Here is a 13,333-nt window from a genome sequence, read left to right as displayed (position 1 = left end):
TCTTTCCCTTTCAGGGACTGCCCCATTGGTGTGGAGTTTTGGTGGGAGATAATGGTTGCTTCCCATCAAGGAAGCTGAAGGGCCAGAACCTCCTTCTCTTTTCCCCAGCTCAGGAAATAGTGCTGTAGGCAGGACTCAGCCAACGACACACTTTCTCCTGGGACTTTAATGCCTGATCAAGTCAGGGTGTAGGGATGGTTAGACATCATATTCATGTACTGGCAGTGACAGAAGACCCCACAATTCTTGCCGCATCACACTTGTTATAGTTCATTCTATGCAGCTCCCCAGATCTCATTTTGTTTTCCAAAACTAGTTCTCCATTTTCTCTTCATTTGTGTTATCTCCAGATATTCTTCAAGTAAATTTAAATTTTGCTTAAAGTAGAAAGTCAGCCTCTGCTGCTTATAAACAGAATGTTAATAGATATAATTTCCAATGTTTGGCTCTTCTTTATAGCTTTTGCAGATTCATTTTCCACTGTCTATTCTTTATATGTTGCAATTCTTCCGGACACTTTTTAATGTCCCTTCTCATTTCACCCTCTGTTACCTACATGGGTTATTTTAACTACTCCCCTGACTTCAACTATTACCCACATGCTAATGACTTCTAAATCTAGCTAGTCATTCCTAATCTCTCCTCTGACCCTCATATTTCTTTATTCATGCCATTTGTTTTTTCATTTATTCTATAAATAACTTCTACTATGAGGCATATATATGATAGACAATGGAGAAACAAAGCAATATAGTTTTCCATTTAATGATGGTTAGTCTAGTGGATTCCATAATCTTGTGAAATGCATAATTCCATGAACTTTAACCTAATGGATGTCATAGTCTAGTGGATTCCACAGATGCTATGTAATATTCAACAACTCCACTTGGATATCTCAAAAATAGTGAATTCATCATCTTTCCATGACATCTGTACTCAAACGTTTCTCCTACCGGGATCCCTATTTCAATGAAAGTACTCAACTGCTTATACCAGGAACCTGAGCATTACACTAATTTTTCCTCTTCATTCCGTCCCCACCTCTGCACCAATTATTAAAGCCTGTTCATTCAGTGGTCTCAACATCTCTAGAATGTGTCCACTGTCTGTCATCACTTTTGCTGCTGCCTTATCTATATAGGCCTCCATTCCCTTTTTCTAGCATCAACACAACACTAGTCTTGGTTTTTATGTCCAAACTGCAGCCAGAGTGAACTTGACAAAATTCACTATTTGTGATGATATTTTAGTTAAAACCCTTTGAAGACTACATAATAATCTCAAAATAAAACGTAAGCTCTTTTCAAATCCCTTCCTTGTTACATTTCCAACCCCTCACTCATTGGCCTACAAACTTCTCACACTAGCTACTGAAATTCTCTCACATCAGCAAATGGATTGTGCTCTCTCTCTCAACTCTCCTTCTCCTTGGCATATCTTCCCAGTTTCATATGAATTCCAACCAGGCCAGCTCCACTCATTGCTTAGGTAACTTATCTCTACCTCTGAAGGCTCACTCTTCCTAAAAGACTGGGTTATGCCCCTTTTTACAAGTTCTTAAAACATCTTGTTTTCTCCACATCCTAACATTCATTACTCTGTATCATTAATTACCATGTTTTATGGGTAGATTTCACTAGAATGCAAGGCATTTGAAGGTAGAAATCATATCTCTTTCTACATTGCTTTACCCATAGCACACGGCAGATGATTCATAAGCATTAGCTAAACAAATGAATCTTAACATTGCATTATCAAAAACTCAATATCAAACTGTAAAAAAATATTTTGTTTTTGTCCAAGCTTTAAATACACTGGATTGATCTGACCATTGACAGAGTTATCTAGCTGAAAAGTAGGGTACTTATGTTTATATGCTGTGATCTGTTGCACCAGTTATCAGATGATGAAACAACAACAGGTTCCAGATGTGTCCTCCAATCATACCTCAGCTGTACCACGCAACACACTATCAATACTTTATTTGCTTTGAAATTAGTATGCTTCTGAAAATATTTTAGAATCCACTAGGATTGGCTACTTAAGGACTACAGAAATCCAGGACCCCAGATATGTAATTACATCCCTCATAAGAATCCTAAGAACCTATTTTTTTTTCCATTCCCACTTCCTTATCCTTTTCTTTCTTCAAAGGTAAAGAAAAGTGGTCCTGAGAAGAGATCTAGGGTGAGAGAATGTTCTCCCTCAGGTATACATAAAAGATCATTAAGATCTGAAGCTATCTGAGCCCTAAAGCATAAATCTAAAAGATTTATTTTGGGCTGGAGAAGAATAATTGGAAGAGAAATAGTATCGAGTACCTAGTATGTGCCAGGTGCACTGAACTCATATGAGGTAGGTAGATAGACATACAGCCTCAACACATTATAGACCAACACTGTGATACATGAGGATACTTGAGGGTTCCTGAGACCTTTTCAGGGATTCTACAGAATCAAAACTATTTGCTAATAGTATTTTTTGCCTTTTTAACCCTCATTCTCCCATGTGTATACAGTGAAGTTTTCCAATGGCTACACACTATTTGATATGACAACAAATTGAATAAAGAAGCAAATATGAAAACCCAGACATTAAAGAGATTTGCTAAAATATAAAACAGTGCCACTCTTCTCACTAAATATTTTTGTTTTGGAAAAAGTCGTTACTTTTTCTGAAAAACAGTTTAATGAAATGGGTTGGTTGTTTTTTAAAATAAATTAATAAATACACGTTTTTAAATGTCAGCTTAAATTTCTATTAGGGTAAATACTGATAGATACAACACCCTATTACTGAATGCCCTCGATAATTTTTTACTAAAACAAGGTTATTGAGACCAAAAAGCTTGAGAATTGCTGACACAGACAGTGGAATAATCATAAGAGAAGGCATCTAGCCATCAATGATACCACACTGAACAGCACTGGAGCTGACACAAATCCAAGTGTGGGTGATGACCAGTTTTGACTTAGTGCCCCATTTTGCCATCTCTCAGTCAGTCTTCCAGAACTGCAGTGCTAGGATAAAGACAGAATCATAACCAGCACATCCATGTAAATGTAAGCAGTAAGCTTTCAGTAAGGGGTTGAGGACATTCCTTGTAGGACACTACATTCCCCATTCTCTCGGATCATCAATTCAAAGAGCATTGTTATTTGATGTTATGGAAGTCCACTTTATTGGACATAGCTCTACTGTGCATTAAATTTTGTTTGAAGTATGCGTAAATTGAAGAAAATCTTTGAGCACTTATCTTTCTCCATTGTGTTTGTAGGTGTGCTGCTTCAGCTAACTCTCAACACTTACTTGGGTATCATGGCAAGAAGGTGTGCAATCAATGTTTGTAAGCTAATCAACTGATTAATTCTTGCCTAAAACCAGAAGAAAGCATCACTTCATTCTTGGTGGACTAGCCTATCAACCACGTAGCAACTTACTTCTATGAGTAGAAGTATTCAACTACGCTCTTACTCAATGTAACCGTCCCATATTCTGAAGGAGTGAATACAAGGTCAATGCAAGTATCCCCAGTGCCTTGGGAGAAGATTTTAGCGTTTCTTTTTTCTTTTTTTTAATTTTTTTGCGGTACGCGGGCCTCTCACTGTTGTGGCCTCTGCCGTTGCGGAGCACAGGCTCCGGACGTGCAGGCTCAGCGGCCATGGCTCACGGGCCCAGCCGCTCCGCGGCATGTGGGACCTTCCTGGACCAGGACACGAACCCGTGTCACCTGCATCGGCAGGCGGACTCTCAACCACTGTGCCACAAGGGAAGCCCAGGGTTTCTATTTTTAATAGACTTTTCCTAAGAGTAGCAAAGCCACCAGGAAGAGAACAGTTAATGAAACTTGTTTTCTTCATTACGAAACTTAATATAAATACTTCCACATGAATGTTCTTTTCTCTTTTTTAAGTTATTCATGAAGTCTATCTTTGCTAGAGTTGGGGGGGGATGATATACAAGAATAATCTCAGAAATTATTGCAACAGGAGAGAAGTAATATAATATTTTAAACCCCAACTAATATAAGGAACAATTCATAATCCCCCCAAAACACAATAAAATTAAGAATGAAGGTTAATCCTTAATTTGACCTACATTAAATAATTATCATGTAGAGGTAAAATCAGATCATTTCAAGGTCTCCAGAAGACTTCAGTTTAAGTAAATGAGATTTTAGATTTTAGATTCTGACATCACTTGCTTTTATTTTTCCCTCTGGTACAAACTCACATCAGGATCCTTTTCCTGTGCAATTAGCAAGATAACTGTCTTACCTAACTGACAATGCCCCTTTTCATTTTGGGGTCTGCAAGCATTTGCCACTTACACTCAGATCATGTTTTTGTGATAGGCCACAGAGCAACTTTCTTTAAAGCTATCAAAGCCTTCCTCATTATCCTTTATGGGCTGTGCAGAAAACATCTCAACTACTAGACATTTAACTGGAGTGCAGTAGAATGGGTTTGCTGGCCCTCTCCAGTTCCTTGGGTAAAAGCTCTGTTCATAATCAGTGTCTGGTTTTTTAAATCACCCTCAAGAGGTTCCTTCCGGTCCACTTCAGTTCCCTTTTTAGTGTCCCACTGATTTTCCAGACTTTAGGAACGTGTCCTTAACTGCCCGCTTTTTCAATGGCTCTCTCCACTGAATGCTAAAGGAACACTTTGATACTTCAGACACTGAGAAAGGAATATCTTGAGAACTAACACACCATTTATAACAGTACAGTTTACAACAGCATTTCCTGCAGAAAGAAGGTGCCTTCTCAGAAAGAGAAGGATGATTTCTGCACCCCATTTAGTTTCAAAACTACAAGCAACACCCTTGTTTCTTGTCAATAAAAAGGAAGATAGAGTAGAGTAGCAATCACAATACGTAAATGATATAATTTGTCCCCAGAGTGCGTACCAAACTGTAACTCACTCAAAGAGCTTGCATGAATTATGAATGGCAGGAAGGCGCAGAGAGGAACTTAGCACAGACCCACCCCACACTGCTGTTACACGAATATTTTATAGGCAGAGAAGCCACATGAACTATGTGATGAGATGGCAAAGGTATATATTTTATGTTTAATTCCCGTCCTGCTCTAAATCTCATTTTAAATAATATAGGGACACTACAGAAGCTGTGCATCTGAAAATATAATATTGATTAAATTTTAATAGCAAATAAGCTAATCAGGATAAAATCTGAAAAACCTCATGGGAATGGTGGGATTTTCAAAAAGAGGTCCCCTTGGCCCCCAAATAATAACAAAAACAAAAGCAAATGAAGAACAGAATACACTGTGCTTTAAACTGTACACAGAAGTGGAAGACAGAAATATAAGGAAACTTGGGCATTTATGTAGCATTTGGAAAGGTAATGGTGGGCACTTAAAGGACTCTGCTTTGACCTGAAAGTCAGGGGCAAAGCCATTATTGTTTCTGTTGCCTAGATAAAGGGTATTCATGTTGTAATGTAACATATCGGTATATTGTCCAGTTCTTTTTTAGACTCTGTAATAAAAAATTGTAGTCATTTTCCAAAGAAAAGTCATAGAATGATCAGATCACAGCTCTATAAATAAAAATATGCCAGAGACTTTCAGTCTTGTCTCAGAACACAGTATTCATGTGTCCTATTTTCTTATTTTTTCCCTCTAGCATTTTCCTTGAGGTTTTTTTGAACTAAATAATCAGGAGGAATGGGGAGGGGAAAGGGGGAAAGAAACCTTTTCCTCCTGCAGAAAAAAGTGGTTGTAGAGAAGAGTTTTTTACATACACAGGCGCACATACACACACTCACACGTACCTCAAAAAGGAAATAGCTGAGCTGAAATAGAATCATTATCATGAAGTCTGTGTTAGGAAAAAGAGGAAAAAATATAAGGGCAAAGACTCATCTGAATGATCCTAGTTAAGGGCCTTACCAAGGAGACAGCTTAAGTTATCTTTGAAAACTGGTGAGTCGCCCTGCTTGGCTGAGTATGAATTGAATGTTCCCAAAGTAACATTTCACAAATAGGGATACCCTTCCATTTCACACTGCTCTTTCTCGAAATAGCAACACCATTTAGCAATATTTCATATCAAGACAACTGCACTGTAGAATTATTATAGTCTTAGTGCTTCATTAAAATTAAAAAAAGTTAAATCCCTGTTTTGTTGAACACAAGAAATGAATAGTAAATATTGATTTAGAGTGAATGCAAACATTTCCCTAGGAGTGGATAATTACTGCCTTTCTATGCAAAACACTTATATTTGAAGAAGCACTTCACTTACTTTGCCATGCGGTATACATTCTTTAGTACATTTTAAATTATACGTTGTCCTGGACAATGTCTGCTCTATAATTTCTTGTGTCTCTACACCAGAGTCAGTATGTAATTTTAAACTACCAAGTTTCTGCCAACTAGGAGAATAGGCTTAACTCTTTCTCTTTGCTGGGTTAACAAATACTTACACAAGGAGAGCTGGAAAGACACAGGACTGATGATCTCAGACCTGGAGAGTTTGGTCTCTTTTTTCAGGCCAACAGAAATGCCACTAGTAACTGGCCACAGATTTACAAAGCAGAGACTAAATGGAATACAGAATTTATGTACCTAAGCCAGTTTACAGCCCATCTAAAAGATATGAATTAAATAATTAACATTAGAAATTTTTGATGAATGACTAGTGGTTTGAATACTTCTTATAGAAAGGTCTAGTTAAATAAGGGATCATTATACTTTAGAATATATCTCTTGTCAAAATCTTTTATTATTGTAGTTTTATCCCTCTGCCAAGATATCTGCAGCATAGCATTATTTAAATTATGTAAAGGAATTCATTTTAACCATTTCAATGTCACCTATGTAGATGGTGATTTAATTCAGCAGTTATGTTAGAATACTTTTAATTGTACAGAATATACAAAGCTTATATTTGTATAAAAATATTAAACAGTACAAAGTTATAAAAGATCATGTACATCATGGTATACATCATTTTTACCTGTAAATTTGCCATTCACTAAAGTAATAAAAATACTTGCAAAATCATCTCATATTAAAGTACCCATCATTCTATTCTCTGTTTCTATGAAATTGGCTTTTTTTTAAGATTCTACATATAAGTGATAACATATAGTATTTGTCTTTGTCTGTCTGTCTTATTTCACTTAGACTAATGCTCTCAGAATGGTTGCCAGGAGTTGGGGGGCAGGGAAAAGGGGGAGATGTAGGTAAAAGTGTACAAACTTTCAGTTAGAAGAACTTCTGAGGATCTAAGAAACAGCATGGTGACTATAGTTAGTAATACAGTATTGTATACTTAAAAGTTGCTGGGAGTAGATTTAAGCATCCTCATTACACATACACAAAAAGAGTAACTATGTAAAGGAATGGATGTATTAATTATCTTGATCTTAGTAATCATTCTAGAGTGTATAGCAAACCATCACTTTGTACACTTTTAATATAGACAATTTTACATCAGTCAGTCCTCAAAAAATTTGGAGAAAATTATAAATAAATATGTACATAAATAAAAATTTAAAAGATTAAAGTATATGAAGAAATGAAAGCAAAAAAAATGCCAAATTTGGAGTAAAGTTACTCAGTGGGAGGTAAATGAGATGAGACCAAGGGATTGTTTATGTGCACTGATTGGTTACGTGTCCTGCTTCCATAGAATCTTCACATTCATATATTGTGAGATTTAGTCTCATTTGTTCTCTCTGTTTTCAAACTGCATACAACCTCCTACCTTTTGGATATATTAAAGATTACAACATAGGAGAAATGAACTCTAAGAGGAACAAAACAGTTTCACTGGTTATACCAACTATGAGTGTACTTGAAGAAGATTCATCAAAGTTTCAACCTTTTGCATGTCATGTAGTGTCTTGTGGCATCCACTGTGCTCTCTTCTGTTTATACCCCCTCCCATTATTGGCTTATTTTAGGCAAACTTGTCTGAACACAGGAACTGCCTGGGGAATTCATTAAAAATGATTCTCAAGACCTTATTCCAGAGAGTCTGACCCAATGAGTCTGGAACAGGGCCCAGGAAACTTTTTTTTTTTAATGCTCCAGATAATCTTATGATTAAGTTTGGCAAACATAGTTCTAGACCTTCATCTAACCCATCCCCTAAACTCAATTTTATTTTTAATCAGTGTGGGCAATATTTTCACTAGCCGTACTTGAGGAGGAAAGGGGGAAGCCTACTCTCCAGCCTGCTCAGTGAGAAATATCCTCACTGTTCCTATTTCAGTGTAAAAGGAATGCACAACTAGGATTGACTTTAAGTCATACCAAAGTAAAACTAATTAATACCAGCCCTATTTCTTGATGGAGGTTTTGATAGAGGTGTGTTTTAAGGAACAGGGAGGTCTGAGTTACACAAGTGCAGATTGAAAAGGATGTGGGCACAATAAATTGACAAAGAACTGAGAGGGCTGGATGCAGAGAAAACTGATAAATTACCTAGGTCACAAATGAGACTGAGCTCTGTTCCTTGGAAATATACTAAATCTAACAGTTGTCTGAGAACACATTTAATCTGCAAAAGACTTTGAGGATTGTACTGATGTTAATTTTTTTTAAAAATGCAAATGAAAACTTAATACTTCAGCAGAAATTATGAATAGAGACATAATTCACTAGCACACAGTAAAAAGCTTAAATGCCAGATTTGATCACAACCATGTGAGTCAAATCCAACTTCGACTGTGTCTCTGCAAGTGGTATCCAGAGATGTTTTGGAAGAAAATGGAGTAGATATCCGAGATGACAGTACTAAGGTAAACAGCATTGATGAACATCAGAGGTATTGTAACAGTAAATAGTCAAATTTTAAAAATCATAAAGATAATAAATGGGTATGATAATGTGTTTGTCCATTATGCCCCTCCATATTCCACCACTCTAACCAGTGAACTGTGTAGAAATGTTTGGCTTCTTTAGTGTATTTCTTAGCAGCATAGGCAGCAGGGGAGTTGTGGGCAACACACACCAACACTCTTTTACTCAAAGAAGAAACCCCCAGAACAGGTTCTACAATCCAGCCCTTGACTCCGGTCATTCACTGGTTTTAGAAACTCCTTTATCTAATCTAAGCTACTACTGATTGCAACACACTTCCCACTTTCCACAATGTTAAAAGGTGAAAAAAAAAAAAATGTGCATCTTAGAATCAGTAATATGTGAAACTCTTAGAGGAAAAAAAGTAAAACAACAGACAAATAGCCTCCTGAGGTTTTAATGGTGTTTATCAAAGAAACTCAAAGTTAGGCAAATAAAGTTCTGGGGGAATGGTCCATCCCCAAGTCAATCCCCAGGGCACTGATACCATGTGAGGATGCCATGAGCTGCTTCCAATCACTTTGTCACAGCAGGAGAACCTTCGCCCTCTCAGATGAGGTTATGATAAACAATGGACAAGGGACATCTCTCAGAGCAGATCTCAGAGCAGCCAGATTGGGGACCATGGAATCCTCTCCACCACCAGAAGGAAGAGACCCTGCTGATCTAGTCCAACAGAATACGGTATATGCCAACAAATCTTGACCACTGTACAGTAAGTTGTTTCCCCTCCTCTTTTCTAAATGGTAGTCTTAATGGATTTATCCCCTTTTTCCTCTTCCATTGTTTGTGGAGAAGGTAACTGAAAATACCATTTAGCACTCAGTGAATGAACCATGAAATTGCTACATCTGCATCAGACTCCGAGAAAATACACATCCCTCAAAGATTCTGAACTTGGACCTGGGATGCAGTAAGAGAGTGAGATTTGAGTTTTATCTCTTTTGGAAGGGGTAAATGTGTTTATAATATACAGGAAGGTTGTATTATTTTAGTCAAGGGCATTACAAAATTGTTCATATATAAAGAGCATATGTAGAGAAAAATTGGCCACAAGTAGTTACTTGTGAGTTTACATCTATTACCGATATTTGGGGGAAAATCTATCTTTCACTATGGGAATTGTCTCTGTGCTGCATCATTTTGATATGTTTCCTCTAAGATTGCTAGCTGTAAGATCACCTACGCTACAGGGCATCTTCCATCATGTGGAGACAGCTTGCCTAGAATGAATCCATCAGAGAGGAAAGTAAATCTTGGAGAGTGGTGGGAGAGAGTAAAAAAAAAAGTGTGTGTGAGTGTGTGTGTGTGTGTGTGTGTGTGAGAGAGAGAGAGAGAGAGAGAGAAAGAGAGAGAGACAGAGAGAGAGAGAGAGAGAGTGGAGGGGAGAGGGCAGGAGAGAAGAGGAAAAAAGGAAGTCAGAATTCCTAGAAATATGAGAAATTATAGAAGAAAGTTCAAGTTGGTTTTCTGTCACTGGCAACTGAAAGATGCCTCATTAATACAGAATAAATTGTCTTGATTCAAATTTCACAATAGCTTTGCAAAGGTGGGGACAAATAAGCAAACTGTTATTGACTCACTGTGGTTAAATCAGTGAGAGTGGAAAGAGAAAGCAGATCTCATATCCTACTTCCACGGGGAAGCTGAATCTAAATTTATCACAATACACAACCAGGAAATATCCTGCTAATGAGGTCAATATCAAACAGCCATAATAGCTAACACTTGCTGAATTCTCATCATGTGCCAATCATTACACTATTAATGCTATATTTATATTAACTCCTTCCATCCCCTCAACAACCAAATTAAGTAGTTTTACTTACTCCATTGTACAGATGAACAAACTGAGGCTTAGAGAAGATAAACAATTTGCCCCAGGTCACACAGCCAGCTGGGATTAGAACCCAGGCTCTTCGCCCTTACTCATCTGTTCCCTTAACCACCATACTCAACTTGGGACAAGTATAGTACTTCCCAAACACCAATGGAATTCTTGTATTTATCTTTCTCTCCTGTCCAAGTCCAGAATGAGAGAAAAAGTGTTTTCCCTCTGCCAACAATACCACTAACATTGCTACATTGACATTATTCAGCAAATTGCTTTCACTTAGTAAGCATGGTGAGAACTCCCTGCCTAAACATTAGAGACGGTTTTCCAAAAAGCACAAATCCAACTAGAAATAGACCAAAATATTCAAAAGTAGAAGTGGAATTTATTATTATTAACTCTACTTCAAGATTTATTTCAAGACCTGACTGACTGTATGTCAGTGTTGGACACCAGAACAGAATCTAATTAGCCTGGCTGTTATTCAGCATCGATGCTCAGACTTACCGTACTTGAGTCCTTGCGGCAGGACACGATTTCAGAACGCTGAGTGTTCAAAGGTACGTCACCTCTACAAACAGCGTTCTTAATGTCAAAGGACAAAGCATCACAGTTGTGGGGAAAGTTGTACATCTACCAGGAAAATATTCATCAGCTACCCAGCTGGTCATTCCCTTTGCCTTTGGCTATTTGGACATATTTTAGTAAAGACACCCACAAGATCTCCAATCTTAACTGTAAAGCTTGAGAAAAAATGTCCAGTGAAAGTTGTTTTCAGGTGTAATATATGAAACTCCTTTGCCTCAAGATCTACATAACCATAAGGGCAAACAAACCAAACGATAAAAAAAAATACCAGATACTACAGATTAGAAATGAAAAGTAAACCAGCGCATGCCAGTTTCTTGCTACAAGTTCCAGCCGATACCAAAGTCAATGTGACTGAGAGAAGATGTAGTGTGGAGAGAAAATCTCCCAGGATGATCAAGGGATATACTTCCAAGCCTATTTCCCCCACAGAACTGTTTTGTTTTCTCACATCAATGAGCTAGAATAAAATGTGGATCCCATGACCAAGCTGGCAGAGTCATGCTCCCTACCTGGATGCTCGAAAATTGTAAATCACAACTTTACAAGGATTTAACTTTTCCCTTTCCAAAGTAATCAAATGTTGTGGTGAGGGGGCCACTAATCATGACAAAAAATATACTGCAAATGCTTTCTTTTGGTGCCAAGTCCAATAAGTTCTCTGAGTGAAATTAAATGCACGATCTGATTCCAAACCACAGCTTCCCTTGGGGATGTGCAAATCTCAAGAGGGGGCTGAAAGGCCAGTTTTATCAAAGCCCAGGGTTACACCCATGTTTTTCAAGTTTTTTTTTTTTTTTTTCCCTTTTTTAACTACTGCCTGTAGTATAAACGGCTCAGGCCCCTCTGCTTTCCAGCCTTCATAGTCAAATCAGCGCTTCATACTTTCCACATTCGGCCTCTAAAAAGTGGGCCAGTCCCTGACTTCTCTTAGTTTCTCACAGTTTTTGTTTATTTTAAGAGATTCTCTGCTGAACTCCAGGGAAGGGGGAAAAAAGGGAGGGAGAGAGAGAGAGGAATCTGTTATGTTGTAAGCAATTACTGGCTCCATCTCTTAGATCTGCAGTATCACAGGAATTAGAGATGGAAAAGACCCATTAGGTCATCCTGTACACCCTGGGCCAGCACAGCGCTATTCCCTACTGTAGATTATCTCTTCTGAGAGTTTTTAATATGTTTAAAGGGAAGCCAATGATAACATGGTTTCACTTTATTTCTTTTGGGGCTTTGTTCTGTCCAGTCTACAACATGCCATTTCTATGGATGGGCCCAGGGCGACTTTTCAAAGGACATTTGACTGCCCGTAAGAATTAAAACAACATTTGTGCTTTCCAATAACTATGATCCATAAGTTCAGCATGGAAGCATTCATAAAAACAAATTCTAACAGCCAGCGTTTAGTCCCAGGGATGGAAATGTGACATGGAAAAAAACTGTTCATAGACATAGTCTATATATCGAGTACATAATACCACAAATATAACTGTGTTAGTGTGCATACATGCTCACATAAAGTGCATACAACTACTCATCATTACCCCAGAGTGTTTCTGTTTCCTCAGAGTTGTGCCCAAATGCTGCATAATTCACGAAAATGTGATCCAAAATATTTAAGGTTATGTTTCTCACAATTTTCTTCGGATCTCTCTTAAGTCACGCATTTTAAATGTCAACTTGCATAGAGAAATATTTAATTTCAAAAATACTCCTCCATTGGGAAATTCTTTAGCTCTTCCTTAAGTAGCTTTGTTTTTTTTTTCTCCTTCGTTCTTATCCTAAGGTAACAGAGTGTTTTGGTCTACTTTTGATGTGCCAGCCTAGGTACCCTTAGCTGAGAGACTACCAGTCCCATCCCTCAGGAAAAGAAATACAGTGTGAGGGGGCCTCCCTCCCTGGTGGCGCAGTGGTTGAGAGTCCGCCTACCGATGCAGGGGACACGGGTTCGTGCCCCGGTCCGGGAAGATCCCACATGCCGCGGAGCAGCTGGGCCCGTGAGCCATGGCCGCTGAGCCTGCGTGTCCGGAGCCTGTGCTCCGCAACGGGAGAGGCCACAACAGTGAGAGGCCCGCGTACAG

Source organism: Lipotes vexillifer, unplaced genomic scaffold (genome assembly GCF_000442215.2).
Source record: "Lipotes vexillifer unplaced genomic scaffold, Lipotes_vexillifer_v1.1 scaffold265, whole genome shotgun sequence".
NCBI lineage: Eukaryota > Metazoa > Chordata > Mammalia > Artiodactyla > Lipotidae > Lipotes > Lipotes vexillifer.
This window is presented reverse-complemented; position numbering follows the sequence as displayed.